The 19323-nt window shown below is 39.9% G+C and overlaps 1 long non-coding RNA gene across 2 annotated transcripts in view; it reads left to right on the plus strand.

Annotated features, from left to right (window-relative positions):
• The window catches only part of LOC118165293, a 31736-nt gene that overhangs the window by 9053 nt on the left and 3360 nt on the right, over positions 1-19323 (plus strand). The window contains exons 2-3 of one of the 2 annotated variants that reach the window (XR_004749967.1): positions 10056-10199; positions 11312-11392. This is a non-coding gene — a long non-coding RNA (uncharacterized LOC118165293). The remainder of the gene's footprint in view (positions 1-10055; positions 10200-11311; positions 11393-19323) is intronic. The other variant, XR_004749968.1, reaches the window with a different exon arrangement.

Below are 19323 nucleotides of genomic sequence, written 5' to 3' on the forward strand. Positions count from 1 at the left end.
TCTCCACTCAACTATCAGGAGGGAAGAAATAGTTTTTCCTTTGAACAACTCTGTAAATATGGTGGGCTTCCAATGTTTATAACTGTAGGCCAGCCTTAAGCTCAGCCTCTTTGCTGAGCAAGGCTGACTGACTTCAAGTAGGAGTTCTGAGTGCAACAGATGCCAATTTTCTTCATACCAATGATTATTTTAAAGTATATGCAAGTGTTTATTCTCCTGCTGTGGTGCTGTAATGTGAAAGCAGTTAAAAAAATTCTTAAACACTCAAAATCCTTATCTAAGTGATAAGGAAGCAAAGCAGAAAGTCTATTCCAAAAATAAAAAATAAAAAAAAAAATCTCACTTTATAATCTGCATTTTGCAAGCAGTTAAAAGTAGTATCAAGCCTGCAGTACTTACCAAAAGACTGTTGGGTCAGATGTAAATTGCTCCTACAGAACTGTTTGCTGTTGTTAATAGAAAATAAAATGCTTTAAATAACATACAGTACATAATTAACTTTTTCTAGTTTTCACTAACTCTGGCTTTGTATTAATTACTATTGGTGAACTTTAGGAAGAAAAATCAGGAGCTGGATGAGTTTGTGCTACAATTCCTAATGAAAATTTGTAATGAAAATATGGTTCAGTTTAAAAGCAATTTATATAATGATGCAGGGGATTTGTCATCAATTGCAAGCTTTGCTTCCATGCCGGTTGCCTTTCTGAAACATACACATAGTTTAGCTGGATATTTTGGACTTGGAGCAGTATTTGCTTGCTAAAATTCTTCTCAGTTTATGCAGAATGTCAGCCCAAGTGGCCAAAGAGTTTGTTTCTGCTTCTTGTGTAACTGTCATTGACTTTCAGACAGTGGAAAACTGTCTGTTTGTGTGTATTGTATGTAGATTGTATGTATTCAGATGCCATCTGTGCAAAATTGTTGGGAAATAATGAAGTAAAGGTAGGGGCTTGACTGATTGCAAAGGGTAGTGTTCATCCTCTGAAAAATGAGGGGGAAGCATGTAGGATGAATTGCTACCCTTCTCTGCAAAGATGTTATGAGCTCATTCTTAGACCTAAGTCGATTGTTGTTTCATATACAGTATTCGGTCAGTTCTAAAGGCAGATTGATGCAGAGATTCTCTACAGAAATTTTCTGTGTTGTTAGGTGTATTGCTGTGTAGCCATTGGTGTGTTATCAGCATGAACTGAAAGGGGGGGTTGGGTGCCATCTTTGTTCTGTATGTGAGATTTGTAGCAGAGGGGCTTTCCTGAACTTAACCATATTTTTGGCAATGTTAATACCCTTTAAAGCAGATAATTTGGATGACTCACCAGCAGGACTTTGGAGCTACCTTGGACTAACTGGTAGTCAGAGCAGGTTGTTACTCCATGCAGACAAGTACAAGGGTGGACTGAAATCTAAACCATGCTAGTCAGCTCCACCGATATTGATGGATGTGGAAACAAGGAGGAATGTCTGTATTCAGGGACCCAATTCAGGCTGTGGAGGAGAGTAGGCTTCATACAGTAAGCCCAAACTCTTTTGCACAAGATTTCTTTTGTCTTTAAACTAGCTTATTCTTAACTTGCTCTTAATTTTGTCAGTCCCTGTGGCCACCGACGCGTTGGTTGGCCTGGCTGCTGGGCTCCTTGTTCAACTTATCTGCTTGTTTCTCATCTTTCTGCTCTCAGATCACAGGTTCCTTCCTGGATTTCTTGCTCAGATGAGCGTGTCCTTTTACTAAGTGCGCTGCCTAGCGAGATCCAGTGCTGCCTGTTCCTTCCCTAGCTCTACAGCCGATGTGTCTTGGCTCAGTTATAGTCCCCAGTGTCTTGTTTTCATGACCACCTTCCTTTTCCTTTCTTTTCTGCTGGTCTTTAGACTGTGCTCAGTCCCTCCCAGTCTTTGCCAGTGGACTGCTCTGCTACACTAAAACCCCCAAAACATCCTTTCTCCAGACCAGAACATCCTAGTGCTTTGGTCATGCTCTGCTGTCCTCCCCCAGACACCCCTATTTTAATTTCAAAGGAATATTCTTCAGGCATATTAAAATTCCTCAGAGATTCACTGGTTTACCAACAACAGACAAGGTCCGTGCTTTGTTTTCCAACCAAGGGGAACTAAGAGCTATTATGCTAAGAAATAATAAAAAAATCTGGGTTCATCTGTTTCTTCTCAAGCTGGAATGAATTCAGATATTCTGTGGCAGAAGTTGTAAATGTATCATGCATGTTAAAATTTCCTGTTTTGAATGGTATACACAAAACTTGAACTTGTGAGTATAGTTTTCTAAACAAAGAGGTACAAGGGAATGTTAACCACTAAAATATCTCTAGGTGAGTGGAGACTTTATTTTTCATTTGGAAAAGCTCAACCTGGCAAAATTTAGGTAGATGTACCCATGAATCACAAAGGCCAATCCTTGATGCAAAAGTTTCTCTTGTAAAATTTAACATTTCTGTTCCAAGGTCTAGGTCTTTAGGGATTCTTAAAGAAAAGGTCGATAGAATTTGATTTTTGCAAAACAGATTTATTTTTAGTGTGTCATTCTTAGAAACAGCTGAACCATTGAATGCATTTTTCTTTCTTCACACTTCCCCCCACTATTTAGTCAAACACATGACATGGAAAAACTTCATCTTGTTAGTCTTACAAAATTATAAATTTGCTTTAAATTTATTATTAAGAGTAGTCTCTGGGTTACAACTAAAGGTAGGACTATGTCCACTGTTGTAAAGCTGTCTGATCTTCCAAGATAAGTAAAACTAGAAACAGCAAAGAAAACCAAAGAACTAAAAAGAACAGTGCATGCCCATTTCCTTCTTTCGGTTACTGATGGGATGGGTGGACAGAGGTCTGTATGTTTGTGTGCTGTGATTGACAGCTTGGCCCTCATAAGTTCTTGAAAGTAGTTGCCTTCTAAGCCTAGCTTTTTCTTTCCCCAAAAAATAATTAGCAAATTCTGAGGTTTGTACTGTTCAGAGGCTGCTTTATTCTGAAAGCTGTATTCAGGCTCCTTAATTTTTTCTCATGAAATGACGATCCATGTCTCTTATTGGCCTTTGGTTGAGTAACCAACAAACTACTGTTGACTTTAAAGGTTGTTCCTTGGACAACTTCAAGATGAAGAAAGTGGAGATTTCCTGGCAGGTCACTAAAGTTTTTGGTGGCATTCGTGCAATGGAATGTTTTTCACTCATGTGCAAGATTCAAGCAGACAGTAACAGTAAACAACAATTCAAATGTCAAAACTAGTTGGATTTCTTTTCCCCAGAGAGCCTGTCTTATATCTGAAGTTCTGAAAACTGCAAAGCTCTACTGTCAAGAGATTTCATGGCACATGATCTCTCAGAGTTCAGAATTAACTTTTATTGTGAATGACGTTTTCAGAAATAAAGAGAATAGATTATATTTTATAATATCTTCTGTTTCAGGCTTTTTTCTCCTCATGCTGTTTCCTTTGGTGTTGGTTAACTTAACTAGATTCCTAGAAAGTTAGGAATGTGTTTCCAGGAAATGCTGGAGGAAAATTGGTAATAGTAACTTTAAACATAACCAACAGCTATTTGAAGCATTCCTCACTAATCACTGTTAAATTGCCATTCTTAGACCTGTGGATATGATTCTTCAGAGACAGATTATAAAAATGGGTTGGCTGTCAGTCATTCATGACCCTTCCCCTTATTCTGGAACAAAGAAAAGGACAAAAGACATTCAAGCTGAAGTCTTTTGGGATGAAAGGACAAGAGAAGATGCTACAGCTGAAGTATTTGGGGAGTACAAGCTTACTGTTATGGTCTTGCTGTAATTGGTCACAGTTGAGAAATGCCATGCGTAAACCTCACAATCAATAAGTTTACATTGGCAGCCATGTTTTCTTGTTATCCTGTATCTAAGTTTGATAGACGTTGTAGGGTCTGGGCTGATACTTTGCTAATTAGACTGCGGTCTGTTAAACTGAGATGGTCTTAGTTCAGTTACAAATCCTAAGTGAAGGGGTAATTTTATCATGTGGAATGGAGGGGTAGCAAATCTGTGGCCTCTTGGGCAGAAGTGTTTGTGCTGCTGTGTGTTACCTTACTGGTACTTGCTTTCAGTGTTCATACTGGTAAGCACTACTTTTTTTTTAATCAGCTTGCTAGCTTGCTTTTTTACATTCCCACTTATTGAGATGCCTTTCTGAAAACCACTACATTCAAGCAGAGCAAGTTACAAGAATACTTGTAATTATTCCCTCTGAGCCATTGCACAGCATGGGCAATAACAGCTATTTCTATTAATACAGGGGAGTTTCCCCAAGGCAGCTATTCATACCTCTGCACAAATGTTTTTAGAAAGTCCTGCACAGTCCCTTTTTATATTGCAGTAAAAGTTTGTGGTTTAAACCTCTTAGAGGATGCTTATATATAACTAGACTGAAAATCCCCTTATGTGAATGCTGTTAGTGGCCAGACAGGTTCTTCGTATTTTTATTGTAAGGTTGGAGAACTACAATGAGGTGCTATTTGGCAAAGATGCTTGTTAAGAAAAAGGTTTATAATGTGTTATGTAATCCATTCAGAAGCAATGCTTCCCTAAATGTCTTCTAGATCTAGGAGTAAGTCTGTTTAAACAGCTTATTCAGTTTCATGCTACACAAGCATGATTACTTAAGTTGAATTCATGAGCTGTTGAACCTAGGTACTACTTTGTTTCAGTGCATAATCTAGGAATGAACTGCTTGTTCTAGATTAGCTCAACTGAGTTTTGTCTGATAGACCAAAGATAATCCTTGGGAGTAAACTTTAGAAGATTGTTATCTTGTGAACAGACTTGTCAAGAGATGAAACTAGTACTAAACCTAGTTCTTTTAATGTTTGTTACAAAATGTTCCTCTGATTTTAGCAAATGTGAACCTGATTTTTCTTCTCAATGCAGAGGTTTCACATTGCCCTATATGTAGGAAAGGCTGTTCTGGTGGTAAGGCTAAGGAGGTCAAGAAGACTCCTCTGGGACACAAAGCATCCCAGGAACATCAGTCAAGACCAGGACAGTGGAAACCTGTATTCTAGTTGCAGCTTTGCTCCTGACAGTGAGTGATCTTAGTGAAATGCTTTAACTCTTATCCTTTTCCTGTCTTTTAGATGGCTTGTATATGTTGGCCTTGTCTCGAAGATGAAAATGTACCAAAGGGAGTGAAATGGGTGTAAGCAAAATCTGTAAACTAAGTGGGGGAAAAAAAAAACAAACACTAAATATGTTTTAGTTTCTACCTATCTAATCTTCATTTGCTTAATGTTTTATTTCTCTCTTCTTATCCCTTTTCACTTCTGTCTAACATGCCAGCAAAGGGGGGAAGCTGAACAGACGCCTAGGGATTGCCCATTGCATTGCTATGCCTTTCCTCTGAAGAAGGAAAGTTGTCCTGAGGTTTATGCAGTTTATCTCCTGGGCTTATGCATCAGTTTGCTCTCTAAAGTAAAAGCTGGGTGAACTTGCAAAGATTTCAGGAGCAGGATCGCTGGGTCTGTTAGAGCCAGCAAAAATAATCTGAGCCAAAAATGCAGTCCAGTTCAGTTGCATTGATCTTGGCTACGCTTGCTTCCTTGGGCTGTATCTAGTTTTCTTGTGTCCTGCCTCCTTATGAGAGGTGAATGGAAGGCACGGTTTGGATAGTGTTGCCAGATCTACTGTATTTCCAGTTTATCTGAGCAACTTTGTATGTTACATAAATTTAGGCCAGAGAAACTGAAGGAATGGTAGAATTCCAGGTGCCAGTGGCAATTGTGTAGCTGTTAAGAGTGGATGTATCTTAACTCTTGTCTCTGTGCCTACTTCAGGAATAAGAAGGCTGCCGGAGCAGCTGTAGGGCTGTCTATCAACAAGTGCTAGCTGGCTGAAAATAGATTTCTCATAGAATACTTTAAAAACAAAAATTGCTGATTTTTTTTTTTCAGTTCTTGGGATGTATTTTCTACTTTTATCCAAAGATGATTGTTGCTGGGCTTTGAAACAACATAAAACTGCAAACCATTTTAATTTGCTGAAAACAGCTTTTTCTTAAGTTTCTACACCTGTTAAAATTAAGGTGGCTTAATTAGCCTTTTGACACTAGATTTTACTCTAGGATTGCTCAGTTGTTTGGATGTGGGGGCATTTATTTGGATTATTTTCAACAGTAAGAGGTAACTGAGTCTCTTCCATTTTTAATTTTTACATAAGCCCCTTAAAAATTCATAGCAGTCAATTCCCATCTCACGTTTTCTACTCAGAATATTCCTAGCACTGTACGTTCTCCATTATCAGCTGTTTATTGTGAGATCAGGCACAATCTTTACTCTTTGCCAGGTATGTAATTACCATATCAGAATGCTAACACTGTAAAACACACCACAGTGATAGAAAGAGCGGTAGGAAAATTTATATAGATTTTCATTTAATATGCCTCACTAGAGGTCTTGGCAGCTTCTGTTAGCCTTTCATAGCAACAGCGACGAGAGAGCATTTGGCTCTAGCAGTGATATGATCTCACTACGTAGGACGGAAATATGGAGCGAAGAGACAAAACACCCTGTACTAATTTTAGGTTCTATTTCAATCTTACATGTCTTTAAATTCATATTTGCAGTGCGCTAGATTGGGTTGAATCTCTTCAATACCATCTCATTTGAACAGATCCCCAATGAACAGTATAGCTTCTTGGTGCTTCTTTGTTTCCTGTTTGGTAGTGGAACGCTTTTATATTTACTTCGGTACTTTCCTCTCACTGTCTTTTTGCATCAGTATCAGCCAGAGCAGAGTATCGCCTAGACCTTGCATGTTCAAGATGCTCTAGTGTTTTAATCTTTTTTGTATTTTTTTAAGGAGGAATTCACAAATTGTACATTCCTAAAATGATATTGATTTAAATTAATAATTCAGCTGTATCCTTTTTTTATCATCTTAGGTCACTTCCAGATGATCCACATGAAGCAGTTTTTCTGTGGAATATTTTGTTTTAGTAGTGGGTGGAAATTCTGGGCCACCTCATTACCAGAGCCATACCCAAAGCTGATCTAGCACCTCTGTGCTGCCCCTGGTAGCTCCAAGAGCTCCAAGCTGACTGTTTTCCCTAGCTGGTGACTCTGGGGACTCTGCAGCTGATGCTTGCTCTGCATATCTGTCTTTCTCTGTGAACAGCAAGCTGCAGCTGCTCATCGAGCAGCCTGACAGGACCAGCCACCAAACCTAAAAGCTAGAGTAGCTTTGTGGCTGCTCAGATGCTCACCCAAGAGTTGTGCTTCTCATAGTCTACCTGAAGCCTAAATATATTAAAAACAAAAAACAAAAAAAAAACTGCTTTAAAAAAGGAAGCTGTGTGTGTGTGTAGGGACAACCATAAATTTTTCACTCCAGCAATCCACAGGTGGTTTGGATTACTTGTGTACAATCTGAGCTGTTAGAGTTGTACAAGAAATATCTCCCTCATTCTCTACAGCATAAGCCAAACATAAAAGCTAGATTTTCAGAAAGAATTGGGAAGTTAGGCACATAAATCCCATCAAATTTTAATGGAATTTAGGGTATTATTTGGTCTCTCTTGAAAACTTAATTTTAAGTCTGTGCAGGATTAGAGGAAATTCCCACTGTGACCAAAACTTTTCTCAATAATGCACACCTTTTCCTGAAGCTCCTAGCCACTGTTACAGTGTTCAAAATATCACTTCATGCCTGAGGAGTCTGGCAGGAATCTTTTAAAGTTCCTCTCACTTCAATAGGCTGCACACTGGTCTAATTTACAACAGCAATTCCTATTGCCCCATGAAACTGGATTTGCCTTTCATTTAATAGAATGAGAATTTATATAACTGTATTAACAGTTGCTTGAGGCAAAGAATATATTAGATAAAGGCTACAGCCGTGGGTTTTCTCCTGTTTTTAAAAAACATAAATTAGCTGTTGTCTGGTATTGTTTTAATTGATATGCTATAAAATACATGGTTTTCTTAAAAAGTTAACTTCTTCCCTGTTTGTGACAACATTTCAGACTTTCAAAATCCTGGGAGTTACAATAGTGATCTTAAGCAATATTGCCAATATTTCTTCATCCTGGGGCTCTGTTACCCCACTCAAACAGCTATCAGATGTTGTGCCCCGCAAAGCCCGTCTTTGGGCCTCTGAGGCTGTGGACAGTCTCCTGTGCCATTTCCTTGGGAGATGGGGCTGTTTGCAGGTAGAGTTACGTGCTGTGAAAGTCAGTTGCCAGCTATCTTTCAGCTGTAGGAACCTGTTCCAGATACTTCTTTGGTTTTCCTTGGCTGTCAGCTGCCTGCCCTCAGCACTGTCTCTGTTCCCCTCAGCGCTGGGCTTGCTGCATTCCCATCTCTGAGAGGAAGAATCTCCTGGTGCTATTTGGCTTCCAAACTATTTACACTGAAACATCCTTGTAGAAATGGAAAGAAGCAAAGGTCACGTTAACAGCCCCGTGTTAAAGGTCAGCAATACCATGGTAACATTAGAAATCCATCCAGCTGCCTGCAGACAAGTTGAACCCCTTCTGAATAGGAAATAACCCAAATAAACAGGGAGGTAGATAAAAAGCAGTATCTTAGCCCTGAGCCACGTGTCAAGTGGAAACCGAACATTTGAGAGCTTGTGGGGTATTTCCTATGCCTAACTTTGAACTCTGTTGCTCAAAATACAAAACCGTAGCAAATACTCAGAAAAATAACTGCCTTGTAAATGCTCTGCCTCTCAACCTGAGGCTTTTTTTTTTTTTTTTTTTTTTTTTTTACTGCAAGCATGTAGTGCAGCCAAGTGTTGTTTAGTATCCTTCCTGTGCCTTAAAGTGTGACTTTTATGGGTGACGTTATGTTTATGGGTCTTTGTTCATCCTCGGCCTCATGTACCCCACTGCTGCTTCCTCTGAGGCTTTGCCGCCACACTGCAGGGTGTTAATTTCCTGTTTTGAGTCTGTCACAGACAAATTCAGGGCCTCGATTAAAACACAACACACACAGATACATGCTGCTGACAAAGGCACTAATAAAGCTCTAAAGTTTAAAGGTGGCCCTGGTGTTTCCTCACCGAGCAGCGTGGGGACCTTTCACCTCTCACAGACACACTGTTTGCAAAGGTTTCTTTTCTTTTTAATTAGGGCTCGCCTGAATGAGTTTTTTTGCAAGCTGCTCTAACATTTGGTGTGTTGGGTTTATGGATGTATTGACTGTATAATATGCACACAGCTTGCCTGAGTGTTAGGTAAAAGAATACAAGTCACCCTTATGAAAGTTATAGGAACTGAAAGGAAGAAAAAAGCTTGAACAGAAAATGTGTTGGTTATGGTGATGGGCCTGGTCTCTGCAAGGCATGCACATGGGCATCTGAATTGCCTGACCTCCTCTCTTCATTGAGCAGACAGGGGTGTCTGTGGGGGTTGTAAGCCAGCTTTTCCTTGCTTTTGTAAAAACCCATCCTTCTGTGCTTGCATCCAGGAGTGGAAGACTTGCAAAAACCGTCCCTAGGCACAAATTTGTACAGCTTTTTTTTTCCCCTTGTTCATGTAGTGCAGTTTTAAGTATCTTAGCTCACTTCTTTCGAGGCTATCCTGTATGGTCACAGATCGAAGAAGCAAAAAACGTTTCCTGTTATTACGTGTTTTTCCCCTCTTCAATTTGTGGTGGTGTTTCTAGTGCTTGTAAAAGCCTTTGCTCCTTTAATGAATGCATGTTTACATGAGTTCATTTAAAACTTAAATTTCTTCTAATGGAGGCCTTGCTATTTTTGTGCAGTGTTGGGACCTTTTTTCTTTCTTTCCAGTAAATTTCTCCTCCTTTATTTTCCTGTCCTAATGTACTTCAATGCTAAGTATGTTTTGAAACCTGAAGTTTCTTTAGTCATTCTGATCAGTTACTACTAGTTTTCATGTCTGCTAGAGCAACTCAGAAAGCCAAATACCTCTTCATAGTCACCTCATAATCAAGAGGGAAGCCCTTGAGTTTCTCCACTGATCTTTCTGAAGAGGGGTCTCTCGCAATATACCTAACTAAATTTTAACTAAAACTGGTCTAATTATATCTGGAGAGCAAACTTTGCAGCCTGATTTCTTGCAGATGCAGCTGTGCTCCTCTCCTCCATAGCAAAGGAAATATCAGCCATGTGCTCTTCAGAGCTGTCAGGTAGAAGAGGTCATTAAAGTCTTGTCTGGATGTGAGGATCACTCTAGGCATGATGTAAGGAGAGTTAACATGCTGCAGGTACTGCGTGTCACCTTGTGCACGTTGCTTTCTGGGGTAGAGGAAGTTGCTCTCAAGCTGCATGTTTCCTCTGCCTTCCTGCTGCAATGTTTCTGCAGCTCAGATCCGTAGCCTTGTATTGTGCCTGGTGGGTTCCTGGACACACTCTGTAAATGCTTTCTCACAGTGGAAGGAAGAAACTACAGCTGAAATTTTCTAATCCCTCTTATCTGCCCAGTCAGAGCATAGTACTTAGCTGGGGGGCAGGAAAGGTGGTCTGAGTCACACCCTCAGTGGTGGGATGAGTGACGTGTGGTACCTCTAAAGACAGTCACCTTGCCAGACTCTGAGGAGCAAAGCCACATATTAATTAAGCAAAATGTTGGAGGCTGCAGGTTTTTATCTGGATTGGAATGAATCTTAATCTAATCTTTGAGCTACTTAATGTTCTCCTTCCTTTACTTTTCTATCAGCTGTGTTTTTTCTCCAAGTCTGCCTCTTCATCTCTGCTCAGTTTGCTTTTCTCTTTGGCAGTGTCATCTATTCCTCCCCATTTGACTTATCTCACTCCATCTAGATTGTCACCAAGGAAGAGAAAAAACACAAAGCACAAAAAAACTCTTACAAAAGTTGAATATGCCAGTCTTCCTCAGTATTGATGGATTTTTGGTGCCACTAATGTGATGATTTAGCATAAAAAGTTGGTATATTAGTACAGACTATGCGCTGCATAAAGGGAAGCAAAAAGGGAGGTAGGAACACTGTACTACTTCTCCAGGGCTCAGGGCTTAGTTGCTGAAACAAACTATGAATTCCAGTTCTGAAAATCAACTTCCAGCTTAGATAATCATAGTTACAAATAAGTCTAAGTGCAGAAAGACCTTTGGTGCTGCTATCTCTTCACAAAACACCACAAAAGGTGGCATAACGTGATATGTAGGCATTCCCCCTGTGTAGAGAGAATCTCAGATGAAGTGTGATGTGACAGCTCTGTGCTCCACAAGCTGTAACTGGAAGGGTGGGGTATGAAATGCTACTACAAACCTCAGGGCTAAGTTAGAGCATTCATAGGGCATCCTTAACTTTCCCTGAGGGTAGGTTTAGTGCATTTTAAAACTCTCTTGTCTTTACAGGAGCCCATTTCTGCTTTCAGAATGTGTCATTGTTGCCTGCTATGGCTGAGTTGACCTAAGGATTGGTAGGAGAATTAAGCTGTAAGTCTTCTGAGGCAGCAATTCTTTGTTTGATTCTGTACTATATAAACATCAATATGGGTGGTAGTTCATAAATGAGATCTATGCATGCCTGCTATATGTATGATACAAGTGTTAGATGAATGTTCTGCATTGTTCAGTCTTTTCTATTCTGAAATTGTACGTTCTTCATTGGTCATGCCTTCAAGGCTTCATCTATGGGGTATAGTACTTTGTAGTGATAAGCTTTTTTTAAAAAAAGCTGGATGTTAACATAGCAATAGCAGTCACTATATAGGTGGGATGAGCTGTGGGATGAGAAATGTGAATCATGTTTTAAATGAGTTAAGTGTGATGCATTCCATATGCAGAATTGTATATGTTTCTCTGCATTATGAGTAAGACACAGATCTCATGCAAGTCATGGGTTCTGTGTATTTAGCAAAACATCTGTGACTTCTGACCTTCCAAGGCTTGTGTGCATATGAGTGAGTGCACTGGTGTGATCACAAACTGTAGAACAAACTTCACTGAGAATAACAGAATAAATCTTGGAATGCATGAGGAAGCTGGGGGCCAGTGGCAATGTGGGGTGACACAAAAGACCAGACCAATTTCCCAAGGCATTGAGTTTTTCTGCTAGTCCAGCTGAAATGTAGGCGTAGTTAGGGTTTCTCAATTTTCCGAGTTATGCAGCTGATGTTAAAGTTATCCATGTGCAAGAATGATATGAAAGTACTGCACTGAGACTGTTCCAAGCAACTTTATATTAAAATCATACCTAGCAGAAGCTGTCTGCAGTGCACTCACTATTGACTAAGCCATGAAACAGACCTGTGAGTGTCTGCTGTCAGTGCGAGACACAGAATGAAGCAGCATTGTTGAAGTCCTCTAATTTTGCCTCCTAATAGTGAGACATTAACAAATTCCATAAGTGTCAAAGGTGTTTCTTTATTCTGAACTAATTTTAACTGCTCTTTGCACTTGGATCCTTGCCTTGCTTGTCTCCTAGATACTCAGAATTGCACTTTTCCTCTTGCTGTCCAAGACTGCACATTCTTTCTCTTAGAGTCCCTTCCCTGCCTTACTATTTTTTTTTGCTACGTTAAAGCTCTTTAATTTTGTCCTCTTCTGTTTCTGCTCTCCTCTCACTTATTTGTAGCCCAGCCACCTATTTTACAGCTTGTCTTTATGCTTCTATTTGTAGCACTCTACCTATTCCAGTGTGTGGTGGTTATGCTTTCATACTAAATTCTTTCCTGATGTTGTCCTTTTTTTGTTTTGCCCAGGAGCCTCTAGTATGGGTCTGTTGAAGAGAAATTGCTACCACTCCCCTGGTGTAAAGCAAAACAAAACCCCCACAAAATCTGAACAGCAACAACAACAAAAAATGAACAGAAAAGCTCCCTTGTATCACCTCTGCACCAAACTCCCCAGAGAAAGGAAATGTCTTCTATGGTGTACAGACAAAAACATCGATTACTGGACGCTTCAGATCTGATCACAGCTCTGCCACAATTACATCAGGAATGGCACAGTCTCTAGTTGCTGTGTTTGCAACAGGTTTGTTGATAAATTGAGACTTCTGTCATTCTGAGGTGAATGACTTGTAATAAGTCTTAAAGCTTGGCTAATGGGTTGGAGATGTAGCACAGCTGCCAGGGTTGCTCTGCCTGCACACTACAAGAGGACTACCTTATGCTCTTTTTATCCATTTATACCTTGCAAACTGAATTTTACAAAATATTGTTTTGTAGCAGTCTAAATAGTGCTGCAAGGTGCCAGGAAAGGAGATTGGTGCCAGGAAAATAAATGAATTTACAGATTTTTACAGATTAAATCTATTGAGCTCTAGTTTTTCATGGGTTGTCTCCTTGATCACAAGCAGACTTAGGAAGGGTTGCAACTGCTTTTCTAGAAGCTGGATGGAAGAGAGACCCTAAAATGATTTGATTTTTTTAAAAAATAATTTCATAGTCCCTATTGTAATCTGGTATGTTATGGAAAAGTTTGCACCCCCCCCCCCCCCCCCAATTCACTCGCTATGGCCCCCAGACCAGAGAAAGCTGTATAACTGTTAAGGATACTTGATAAAGCCCAGTCAAAAATTTGCCAATATTGCTATGGCAGGAGTCACTAGATGGCAACATTACCTGTACTCTTACAAATCCATGTGTGTGAGCATTGTTCAGCCTTTTGAAGAAACGTGTCTTGTTTTGTGGATCTCTTATGTGGGAGCTTGGGCAGCAGTCAGGGTGAGGCTCTCTCTCCTTCTGAATACTGCCTGAATGGGAAGATTTCTTGAATGCTATTAACTGTGTGTTATTCTGGCTGTGTGCAGAATGTCAAATAAGTATCTCTAATGGTATTTCTACCAATTTATTTACATTTCTGTGCCGGAAGTAAATGGTGATTTGAGAGAGTGCATGTATCCTACTCAGCTGTGCCTGCTGTCAGTGGGGATGCTGTAGTGGGGAGGGGATGGGAGGGAGCAGTCAACTTGGAGGGGGGGTGGGGGGGTGTTCAGTTAGTGCGCACCTAGATCTGCCAGCAAATGTGAATTAAGATCCCTTTTAATGCTTTGCTTGGAAGCCATACAGCAAGGGCTTTACATCTGCTACCACTCAGAAGCTGAGTGTCCCCCTTCATTTTGGACTCTGCAGGTTTTGCACATGGCTCCAATTTCATGTGAAGCTGTTTTTAGGTATGCAGCATGCTATTTGTGATAATCTAACAAAAGAAATTTGTTAATGGATTCTTCAGGATTTCAATACTTCTGTGAGATGTGTGCTGAGAAATAATGCTTGAGACTTATATGTTAATAGTTGAATGAGAAATTGGCTAGCTAGGTCGTATGATACTAATAAATGAGAGTGCTGGACTTGGCTCATTTTGACTCCATTTTCCTACAGCAATAGCTTAACAATATTTTAAAAATTCAAATTTTAATTGACAAAGCTATGGCTGATTCATGCAGGGTTATCTGGAAATCACAGAACTGTTCAAGTATGCAAAGAAGTGCTGCCGCCTTTGCCCTTTTCTGCTGCAGATGTTGTTTCTATTCCTAACCAGTGCTTTGACTGAAATCTCATGAAGAAAATCTTAGGGGGACTCCAATTCAGAAAAGTCTTGATGCAGTTAATTATTTCCTCTTAATTTACACTTGAATGCAAAATAACGAATAACAGATTCCTGAGAGTAAATGCAAAATGAATCAAAACTTCCCCTAATGAACTGTTATTAAAATAATACAACTGGGGGATTTTTTTTTAAGTGAAACCTTTATAAATGAAACCTTTAATAAAGAAAATTGGAATAGACTAGTAGTTTTCCTGCTGTCCATTCTGTTGAATGCTTCCCACTGCAATGAGAATGTTTGTTTGCAGTTTTTGTTCTTGCAGCTACATATCCTACCAGGAAAGGCTCACATGTGGGACAGTCTTTCTCTCAGCTCAGTCTGCAGAGTAAGTGTATGAGAGCTGGATTTTCCTTCACCTACTTCATGATTTTTGTGAATCGATTCTTCCAGGAGAAAATTCAAAAGCCCTACTATAGATTACATACATTTGAAGTGGGAAATATTGTTAGGCACAGCTTCATCTTCAAAATAAACAATAGAAATACAGATTCCCCCCCCCCCCCACCTCAGAGGAAAACAAATGCACAACCCCTTTGGAGGTCATTGCACTTTATCCTCTTATCCTGAAACAAAAGAAAGTGTTGTACAATGTGAGCTAGAGTAATATAGATTGATAGGCACACAGCTGTGCTTCTCTCCCCTTCCAGTCCCATAACCTCCTGTGTTGGTGTTCACCTCTGCAGGCTTCACGCATAGACATTTAGGTACAGCAACTGACAGGATTCAAAAACAGCTGCTGCTGGAAAAGATGCATCAAAGCAGAGCAACAAACGATGGAGATGCTAAGTATCATTTAGCATGCTTTCTATATCAAGTGGTAACAGAGGGGAAAACTGATTGCCTGATTTAATTTTTTGGGTAACTTCTGTTCAAAAATAATTGATATTTAATATTAAAAATTATACTCATCAGCAACAACGCTAATGTGGGTGACTTGCCCTGTACTTTGTGAGGTCTGACTGCTGCTGAATGCCTGTGCTGGGGACTGCCGGGCCAGCTTGCTTTGCAGAGCACCAGGATTTTTCTTGACTCTTATTTGCACTTGGCGAGGGCCCCTGGTGAGCACTGGTGCTGCTGCTCCTCATATTGAGTGAGGAAATTGAAATGTACTTGAATTAGAAACAGATGACTGGAATTTAGAGATGAGTTAAAACTGCTCTAAGCAAAGGGCACGAGTCATATAATTAGTCTGGCTCACAACTTGTTTGCTTATGGTACATATTAGAGCACATTTTTATAGCTTTAAAAAGTAACAGAAGAAAACTGAATTGAGTGTAGATCCAAACATAACTTTCAGATTTGAGCTTTACAATTCAGTTTTAGATCTAAAATGCTAGAGCCTGGTTCTCTGCTAGTCCCGGTCTTGCACAGGGGTGGTTTCTCAGGAACCAGTAAGATGGTTTTGAACTAAGATGGACATTAAAGGACTACAGTGAAATTGCTTCCTCTCTGCCTGCTGAAAAATTGGCTAGCTCTTATGCTTTAATAATGAGAAAAGTAAAGTAAAGTAAGAAAAGTAACAACCTCTTTCCTTAATTTTGAAGTTGAAAACCCTACCTAAGCTGTAGGGGTTGGATACAGCCATCTTAAGAGCTTGAGCTTGATGATGGACTTTTGTTCCTGCAGTGACCTCTTAGCTTTATCACCAGTGCCCTTAAAGAATATTAAAATGAAAAATTCCTGAAGAATAAAGTGGTCCCCAGTGGTTTTAGATGGATGCTTTGTCTGGTGCTCACTGTTCTCTGGGAACATGGTGCTGCTGACCTCCACCACACTGAAGTGCTGGTAGATGCAACACTGCTGAATGATTCAGAGAGCTTTGGTTTTCAGAAGGCATTTAGCAACTGAAAAGAAAAGTGAAAGAAATTCAGTAACAGGTTAGTTCAAACGCTAATGGTATCCCCTCCTCACCATGTCAGGGTGGGTTGGAACTAGATGATCTTTAAGGTCCCTTCCAATCCAAACCATCCTGTGATTGTGACTCAAATAAGAGGTTTTGTACACAGTGCTTGGTTTTTGCCTTGTCCTCCAGGGTTCCTAGCTGTTAGCTGAGATAGTTTCTGACCCAGTGTTTTAAATATTATCAGTGTGAACGGGTGCACTAAGGCTTCTGATCAAATGAACACAACTCTGTTACACCTGTAGGAGATGGAGAATACTTTGTGTCTAAGTATAGCAGAAGGACAGAGCTATTTAATTGCTGCAGACAGCAAAATGTTCAGTGTGTACAGAGTCCTTGGTTCAGAAAAACTAAGAAGAAGCGGCAATGGAATTGCAACAACCTGAATTTAGCATGTTCCCCAAAAGCCTCATCTTGTTTAGCCAAAGTCAGTTAATGGAGAGAATGGTGACCTCAGAAGTATCTGTGGTGGAAGAGTAGATGCAGGTTATTATCTATTGTATATTGTTTATTTTAAGACACGGATACTGTAAGTAGGAAAATGGCTCCAGAATTTCAGTTTTTCTTCTGTTGGGACGATTTTGACACACAAACCATGAGGGGCTGCTGCCTCTTAGAACTTTTTCTTATATGTGTAAAACATCAGGATATGATCAAAATGGGTTGGGAAAAAATGTATAAAATACTTTGTGAAATCAAACTTTCTTTGCTTTCCAGGACTACAAAGAGAGCTTTTTTAGTAGTCGTCTTTTAATTTTTTTTAAAATAAAAGCAGGCATTTTTGAAGCTTTTAATTTACCAAAAATAGCTGTCTATTGCTGGACTGTTTTGCAGCTATTTATCTTGAACTTGTTTTGGTAAATCATGAGAATTTTTGGCATAATGGAAAAGTTTGAAGTTACCAATATTTATGAAAAACTTTGCCTTCTGAAGAACAAGTTCATAAGAAAAACTTTAGTGCAAAACAGAATGAGTTAATGATGATGCTCTGTCATGTCTTATTTCCTGAAGTGAGCAAATAGTTGCATGCTGTAAGATGTGAAGTTATTGGAAGACTTCTGGTTTAAAAAAAAAATAAAATGCAAAACTTGGATGGAAACTTGAGAGTAATTTTAGGACCAGCTCAGTTTTCTGTTGTACAGTGATCTTCACAGATCTTCATCTAAAGCTCCGAGATGTTATTGTGTAAAGAATTGTTGGAGCTAGTAGTGAAAAGCTATTAATTTGAAGTATTTCTTTGAGAAATGAGTTTTTCTAGAGTTTGTTGTATTTCATAGGAACATAGAAATGCATGTCAGCCTATCAGTGTTCCAGAGGTGTTTGGATAATACCCTTGATAATATGCTTTAACTTTGTTTAGCCCTGAAGTGGTCAGGCAGCTGGGGCTAAATGATCTTTGAAGGTCCCTTCCAAGTGAACTATTCTAAGTCTTTCCCTCCCCCTCCGCCCCCACTGGGGAAAACTTGTTCCTTCCCATCCTTTGAAATGTCTTTATTATTTAGTAGTGTGTTATATTTTTATGGTTGTGAATTAACTTTTTTCAAATCTTTCTAGAACACTTATACAGTTAAGTCTCTTGCTTGGAATCTGTTGTTTGTTTCTGCCCTTGCAAAATAAATTCTTATTTCTGATCAAGCTTCTGCATAGCAAAGGAATATAGGTCTTCCAGTCTGAGGCTTCAAATGTCTCTGTTCTAAAAAGGGTGTGTGTCTACTTGGGATGGGGGGAGTAGTTACTTCTGCCCTTAAAGTTATAGAGGTATTTGTTAATTTATGGCAGGATGGCTTTATGGGCTACTGCAGAATGTGACTGGCTGCAGCTACTCAGGAGCATCTGGACTTACCTGCATGTCTCTGAAGAGTAATGAGGAGTTAGTGTTGCAGCTTCTCTGGGAGGGAGAGGGCAGAGTGATTGGGAAAGAGTGGTGGGAAAGTCAGGACCTGAAGCCTGGTCTTGATGTATGGTTTGGCTGTCTGGCTGTAATTGAGGCCACTGACAGAAAACCTTCATTTGAATACCTGGAAGTCAAACAGCCACATTATTTGAGAAAGGCATTACCGTGTTGCTGAGGCTTTCAGCAATATCAGAGCCCTTAAGTTTGCTTTAAGAAGTGGCTTTCATCTGAATCCAGGTGGAATTTCCACAGTATCCCCACCTGCACAAAATCAACAAATGCACCGAGCCTTTTAAAAATATTTCTGCTTCAGCGGGGGGACAGAGGTGACAAGTTAAAGCTTGTTGCTGCTGACACAGAGTGTGCAGTCTCAATATTAACTTGCCCGAAGAAAAGGCATTTGGCTGGGCGTATTGCAGCACTGCTCGGTGGAATTGCTTGCTTTTCCCCTCTGCCTTTCTGCCTGTTTCCTACCCCATTCAGTTGCAGGAGCTGCCAGGTTATCCTGATCCTGAAATAGCTGGGATTGTTGATGAGAGAGCATTACTGTACTGCCTGACTTTGTTCCCTGCCTGGACTAGACTGCCTGGCAGCTGTCGTGGCCTGACACAGCTAAAATTGCCCTGCCCTCTGTTAGGGAAATGCTGGAGGCATCACCAGCTTTAGGACAGATTTAAGTGTCTGTTGTGCTGATCAAATTGTGTGAAGGAGCCTTAAAAATGCAGATGATTTTTCCAAGTAATCACTGATGTTTGACATGTAGGAACTGCCAGTTTTTGAACTGCTGTTTTGCTGTTGTAAAATTATAATAGGAAATGACTGTCTCCGTAACCTTCTCTACAATAGAAAGTACAATTAACAAAAAATCAGATTTTCCAGTTTGATGCAATGAAGCATCTGCAAAAATACTCCATAGGACATGATGATAACCACAGTCTGCAGCTGTTGGGTTATTGAGGGCTGATCTCAAATCTGCGGTCAACGCTGATTTCAATTTTTGTACTTCATGTAGGGATTCA

The sequence above is a fragment of the Oxyura jamaicensis genome, chromosome 3 (assembly GCF_011077185.1).
Source record: "Oxyura jamaicensis isolate SHBP4307 breed ruddy duck chromosome 3, BPBGC_Ojam_1.0, whole genome shotgun sequence".
NCBI classification, from domain to species: domain Eukaryota; kingdom Metazoa; phylum Chordata; class Aves; order Anseriformes; family Anatidae; genus Oxyura; species Oxyura jamaicensis.